Source organism: Vigna unguiculata, chromosome 10 (assembly GCF_004118075.2).
Source record: "Vigna unguiculata cultivar IT97K-499-35 chromosome 10, ASM411807v1, whole genome shotgun sequence".
Classification (NCBI taxonomy): domain Eukaryota; kingdom Viridiplantae; phylum Streptophyta; class Magnoliopsida; order Fabales; family Fabaceae; genus Vigna; species Vigna unguiculata.
Window position 1 is genome coordinate 13,552,893 of NC_040288.1, and position 7,600 is coordinate 13,560,492.

Below are 7,600 nucleotides of genomic sequence, written 5' to 3' on the forward strand. Positions count from 1 at the left end.
CCAAATTGAATATAGAATATTGACTTTGACATGTGGCACACTACTAAATTGACACGTGGACATTTAAAAAATAATTCAAAATAATTCAAAAAAAATTCAAAAAAATAAAATAAAAAATTCAAAAAAACCACAAAGTGACACATGGCACACTCCTGGGTTGACACGTGTACATTTAAAAAAAATTTAAAAAATTAAAAAAAAAATTAAAATTTAAAATAAAAATAAAAAAAATTCAAAACAACCACGAAATGATTTGTGGCAATCACTATTGATGGCCGTTAATGATTTAAACGGTGTTAGCAAAAAAGGACCCAATTGAACATAATTGACGAAAATTGGGACCAAAAAGGTATTTTAACCTTAATTAAATATATGACTAAGAACATATACATATCATAATATATTAAATGTGTAGATAACAATAATATTTTAATTTGATGAAGGGGTCAAATTAGAATTATTGAAATTAAGTAACTTAGAGAAGTTACATAAAGGGTTATGTCCCTATTTGTGAGCACAATACCTATTATTCTTGTTCCTTTCTTCCCAGAGGAGAAAATCAAGAGGACACTTCAAGTAGTCTACATATAGAAAATCATGTATATTCTTCCACTACAAGAAAATTTGATATTAGTCCCAGGTAAACCCTTTCAAAAAGCAAATATTGACTATAGTGCATCCGCCTAGAGTGAGTAAAAGGCCAACCCTCCAACTAAGAAAGCTATGGTAAATTAGACTCGTCTCAATTATCCATGGTTAGACCCATATAATATTAGTTTCTTGTTTGTTTATATATTAATAAAGTAAGTGACAGTTAGACCGTCTCTTTGAATGTAATTTTTAAATTTTAAATTAGAAGAATGCTAATTAGTGCTGGTTAAGGATAACAGAGAAATGACTTTGAAATTTTTAAGGTCTTTATTAAAATATTTTATTTTTTTTTCTTTTTTATAAAATTTGTAGATATTTAACACTGTTTTTTTATGTTTGTACTATTAATTTAAACTTCTTTATATTTAATTATATTTAATTTTTAAAAATATTAAAACATAGTTATTTTATTATTTAATTATTTTTTAACATTTATTGACGAAAGTTGAATAAAATATGAAACATACATGTATAACAATTATTGACATTTCTGTCTTTTAAATAAAATAAAATTACATTAATACTAATTGTGTCAAATTTAATTTAATATTACATTTATTTGTGTATTTCTTATAGAATTTAATACATATTAATTATCTTAATCAATGTCATGAGGATATCGGTTACCAAGACTCTTTAAATTAATATAACATAAAAGGTGAGTTTGTCTGAAGTTATATGAGGATTAAAAAAATAATGATTAATAGCTTTGTATTCTGCTTCTATTTGCTACATATTTCAAATAAATATAAAAGAGAATACAATAAATGCACTAAATAAAATTGATATATAAGTTTAGTTAAAATCTAAATATTTATTTTGAAATAGACGATGTCGAGGGACTGGAAGTGGAATCTTCACTAGCAGCGGGTCATTAAATCTTTAAACAAGTAGAAAAAGATCCTTCATTCCAAAGAAAAATAAAAGCAAGATACCAATTTAGAGTGAACACCTTAGTAAGCATGCATCTAAAATGAAATCAATAATTTCTGGATTAGACAAAGAAAATCACTTAATATTTGTTCAACATACACAAAAACAGTACCTAATCTTATAAAACAATAGCACAACATACAAAGTTGTGGCTCTTCACACAATCAACAATAATTAGTCTATGCTTCTAACATCACCTAAGAGAAAACAAAAAAAAGGGCTTTAAGTGAAGAAAATAAGAAACAGTAGGAAAAGTGGCAGTGTGTGGTTTGATAGAGCATAGTAGAGACTTGAAGGAGTGGTTGTATATGTAAGATTGGTGCGGTGGAAAAGTGGCAGAGCTGGAACTTGAAGCGGTGGTACATTTGTGTTATAAGGTGAGACTATGAGCAGGAGTTCAAAACAATAGGGAAGGTTATAACATCTTTAAACATATTTCTTGTTTTCCAATTGATCAAAAACCCACACCACACACTACCACCAACACAAACGAAACTAACCTGGCTTGAAAAAAACGAAGAGACCGAAATTTGTGGCTTTAAGCTATCATTTTTCCTCTTTCTGAAGGAACATGAGTGTGGCAGTCGTGCACCATCACTAATTCTGAGATTTCTTTGGACAACAACTAAGGATCGAAGAGCAACTTAGAAGAGTCTGGGAAAGGGAAAAATAAATTTAAAATATGAAGAGTATTAGAAAAGGAGGGAAAACTAAATTTTACACGAGGAGAAATAAATTTTGGACACAATTTGTTAAATTTGTTAAAAGTTATCTGTGTTTATTTCTTTTAATAATATCATAAGTGTCAAACACAATTTTTTATTTTTAATAAAAAAATTAATTATTTGTATCATTTAAACGGACACAAAATTAATTTTAATTTCATTAATGGTTATCATTAACTATTTCGATTCTGTAACCACTCAATAATATTATTTAAGTTAAATTATTTTTTTTGTCTTTGTATTTATCAAGTAGTGTCAAATTAGTCCTTCAATCTTTCGCTGTCTCAATTTGGTCATTGTTTTTGTAAAAATGATTTAATTTGGTCATTTTCGTTAATTTTGACAAAACGGTGTTAAAGTCAACCTCACATGTCAATTTTTTATTTTTTTAAACTTTTTAAATTTTTTTTTAAATTTTTTGAACTTTTATTTTTTACGTGTCACTTTACAATTGTACCACGTGTCAAAATAATTCAATTTGATTATAAATTTGTTTTTAGTTTTAATTTAGTCCAGAAAATTTTATAAAGTTGAAACAATAGAAAGTAAAAACCGACACTAATTTAACATTTTTGTCGGTCCAGTATTGGAAAAGGAACAAAAAAACCTTGGACGTAAAATTTATTTGCGTCGCATTAGGGACACTGATTTGAGTTCCATATAGCGTCGGCCATCTAAAGTTAAATGATAAAAGAAAATGTAAAATGTTAAAGGATAGTGAAGGATAGCCGACACTTAGTATAAAAGTTATTCTAAAACATTTAATGTTGCGTGGGCTAGCCAACACAAATAAATGTATTATACTATAAATAAAATTAGAACATTCCTAATATTTCAAAATTAAAACTATTAGCACATGCTGCAAAATGAAATGGACTTCTTCATGGAATAAAAATTTCATAAATTCTAATTTCCAGATAATTCATTGTCACAATATATAGTCTAGTTATAAAGTGTTAGTGTATTTGTTGATAAATCTTTCTAAAGTATAACTATTACAAACTCAATTAACAAAACATATATCAGATTTTAATATCATCCTTCTTCGTAATCTTCGTCAACAAGCTGAAAAAGATAATATAAATTAATGTCACTTACAAAATAAAGATATAATTACCAACAATAAAATAAAAGAGGTATAAAATAGTATTTTTCGGTGGTTTTAAAAAGTTGAATGAATTACCTCCCCTCAAACATGTAAGTGAATGCCAATCCAACCATGAAGCATGCCATTTTTGCACTGATGACAAGTGCATATACTCCACCTTCATCTACTATTCGTAGAGCATTACCAGCATTGAAAGCAAGATTCTATTGTGCCCCTGTAGCAATTTCATGAACAATTTGAAAGTGGAAAGTGGTTTAGAAATTAATCAAAATTACTACTCTGAATCAACCAGTTCAATCATACACCCCATTTTGCTTGGGTCTTTTAATCCAATCGACTGATCTAGAGACCAAAAGACCAAAGAAAGAAGTATAGTTCAAAGAAAATAGAAAGAGTGTTGTCTTATAAGTCAAAGCTCTGGACAGAAAAAGAGCAATAGAATAGTTCTTTAAATTCTAATTTTTATTTGCTAGTAATCATTACCCACTTTAATGCTTGATTCCTGAATTGAATCCATACCTATAATTCCAAACTAAAAAGTAACTTCAACAATTAAGGTAGTTTATCTTTTAAAGGTCAGTGTTACGAGACTCAGCTTCTGTCAGCTCTTGGTTTAATTGAAGAGCATGTTGTTTCTCCTTGCTGAGTGATGATTCCAACTCTTCTTTCTCAGCTTTCAAGACTGATATAATATCACCTTTGGGTTTCTGTATGACAACAAAATATCAAAGCAATTACTGTTACAACGCAATGTATCAACATAAAGCAATTTGATAAAATCAAGAGACGAAATGCCATATCAGACACCAATAGGTCTATTAATTTAGCTGAACTAATTAATAGTCAATTTAACTGCAGTGTCAACGCATGTTTGAGTTGGAATATATTTCTGAATTTACACAATATAAGATTTTTACTATCCCAAATGATATCACAAGTTATCGTGCAGACAATACAGTACTCTATATTATCTACATATAATCAACTTCAACTAAAGGTATAGTAAAACAGTGCATATTACTTTGTATCAATAATAAAGGTACTCATCCTTAAACAAAACAAAATAACTATCAAAATTTATGGTGTAAAATGGTTTGGCTTGGCCAATTCAAACATGGATGCAAGCCTCGAGCTCTGATCAATAGAAGAACCACATGGTCTCCACTTTAGCTCACAATCCTATAAATGTAAGCTACATCACATAAATCAGACCCTATATTCAACTTGAAATAGTAGAAAATAAAACTGTTTTCCAAACTCCTTAGCAGGTTAAACTAATGTATAATCAAACATTGAAAACCCCATTCCCTTCTCTGAGTTCATCGCAAAAAAATCACCAAGGAGTTAGATTAATTACTATAAACAAGCATTAATTGGAGAGAAAAAAAAGACCTGGGTAAAAGACACGACATTTTTATATCCTAGGATCAGTTCCTGCATCTGCAAACACAGAGACATCAACACCTTGGTTATAAAAAACATTTTATTCTCAACGAAGGCAACGACCGGTGAGAAGGCAACGAAGAGAGCTGTGGAGCGTTTTTCACTTGATGAAGAGAGGCGTGCGGTGTTTGCCGCGTGATGAAGAGAGAGACAGTGAGAAGGAAAGCCAATGGAGGGAATCGCGTGATACGAGCTTCTATAGCAAGGAAGAATGAGGGTGAGCAATTCAGGAGAAGGCCAGTGGGGGCTATGCGCGAGATTGAAATTGCAAGAGAGGGGAAATGAGTTCACCATGTCTAGGGCGCAATGGGTGGGTGTGAGAGTGAAATTGGAAAGGGAAATAGCGCGAGGGTACAGGGGAAAAAAATAAGGAGGGAAATGAAATAGAAAGCGAAAATTTAATTATATTCAAGCAGTGTGTGTCCATTAGCGGACGCAAAAACAAAATAAAAACCTTAATGGGGACTGGCCCACGCTAACTGGAAATAAATTATAAATTATATGAATTTTAGCGTCTTACGCCGAAGCGAATTGAAATGAAACAGTGCGGGTTAGCCCACGATAAATAATAATATTATTTATTTACACATTATGACAAATAATAATATTATTTTTTTACACATTATATTGAATTGGCGTCGCATAACTAACGTAACCCGTAAATATTTTAGTGTCCATTGACCCTCACAAGTAAATTGTTCTAATTATATCAAATTAGTGTCGCATGGCCAACACTATTATGGAATGAAATAGTGTCGAATAACTCTCATAAAAGAATTAATATAATTTACTATTACTTTTATTTTAATTATTTGGATTTAGCGTCGGACGCTAAAATCAACTCTAATAGTGTCTTGTACAAGCCGACACTAATTTTTGGTGGCTAAATCAATGTATTCTTGTAGTGTAATATTGTTCATTCTTAAATTGACACACAATTTATTTTTTGTATAAATTTTATGATCATATTCTTACTAAAATTTACATTTTTATCAAATATTTGTAGAAATATTTCTAAACAAGTTTTTTTTAGTTTTAATATTAAACAAAGTTAAATCTCAAACTTAATTTCAATACTTAACAATTTTGCCATCATATATATATATAAAGACATCAAGTGTACCATATTATACAAACTTCGTGAAAATTAAAAATCAAATAATTTGTTATACATAAGTTTAGGAACTAAATTTCAAGTTCAAAACAAAACCAAAGTTTAATGCTTTGTATAGAATTTAAAGTTAATTTAAAATATTTCTACAAATATTTAATAAAAATGTAAATTTTAGTAAGAATATCATCATAATATTTATACAAAAAAGTAAATTGAGTGTCAATTTAAGGAAGGATAATATTGTTTCATTTTTACAAAAATTAGGACTAAATTGAAACTAAAAACAAATATATGGATCAAATTGAATCATTTTGATATGTGGCACAACTGTGAAGAGACACATGTTAAAGTAAAAGAATTCAAAAAATTCAAAAAAAATTCAAAAAAAAAATAAAATTGACATGTGACATTGACTTTAACACCCTGTTAAAATTAATGGCAAGGACCAAATTGAATTATTTTTAAGAAACTGAGAACCAAATTGAAACAGAAAAAAAAAATTGAGGACTAAATTGACATTATTTGACAAATAGAAGGACCAAAATAATATTTTAACCTATTATTTATGTCATAATTGTGTTTTCTCCGTATGACACGTTATCTAATTATTATTGTACCTTTTTAGTTTTTAAATTCTTAGGGTCTGTTGAGCGTCCATTTCGGTGACTTTAATTTTTTTATTTACTTTATATCATATGGAGTTGAGTTGGTTTAAGGGACGCTTAATAGTGTCCCATTTTTAACGGACACTCCTTTATGGTAGCTAATGTAATTCTTGTAGTGTTCATGTATATTATTTCCATTATTCTTAAACGGTTCATCAGGTACGTTTTTCAATCTATTATTTAGAGTATTGAGAACCGATGAAACTCTCAGTTACTGTATAGGTTTATTGCTCATACTATAAACTAACAGTTGCATGATAATTAAGTTGGAGAAGGTTAAAATTAGCATACGAAGACAATGCAGAAAATAGAGGTACTGCTAGAATTAGAAAAAAGAAAAAAGAAAAAAAAGCACGTGAAGAGAAAAGAGAGAGAACATAAGAAATATGTAAAGGATGAGTGCAATTATATTATTTATTAGATTGTGCTAGGGATTTTTTAAACATGAAAGCAGTGGAGGTGATGAGAGGGAGAGTTGAACGGAAAGGTGAGTGGAGATTAGGGCATAAGCATCCTTTAACTTAGGGGACAGTGGTGGTTGAACGTCGTGGTGGAGTAGAAGGAACACAAATAATGAGGTCGGGGCGGATAATGCATGTTGGTAGAGGTGGAGGTGGAGGTGGACCGTTAGGAGTCTTCATGAGATGTCGTGCTGCTACTGCTCCCTCCATCATGCATGAGAAGGAAATAGCAATCACAAAACCCATAATCATCCATTTCTCACACTCACACCCCATGCCTATGCTTCCTTCAATCCCAACTTCAAAACTTTGATTACACTTCACAACTGCATATTCCACACACTCCATTATATTTACAAGATTACAAGTACCTTACTACACTATTCTACCTAATACTGCACGTACTTTATATTATTCAATATTCTATTAATTATTGATATGTTTTATTACGTGTTTGGCAATCCATTATTAATATGGAATCAAGCAACCACATCAATTAA

General features: G+C 29.8%; 1 long non-coding RNA gene across 1 annotated transcript; it reads right to left on the reverse strand.

Annotated features, from left to right (window-relative positions):
- Positions 1-3,188: 3,188 nt before the first annotated feature.
- Positions 3,189-5,214, reverse strand: LOC114167406. Its single transcript, XR_003600219.1, has 3 exons — positions 4,810-5,214; positions 3,493-4,124; positions 3,189-3,374 (listed from the first exon to the last, which is right to left on the reverse strand). It is a non-coding gene; the product is annotated as an uncharacterized LOC114167406 (long non-coding RNA).
- Positions 5,215-7,600: the final 2,386 nt, after the last annotated feature.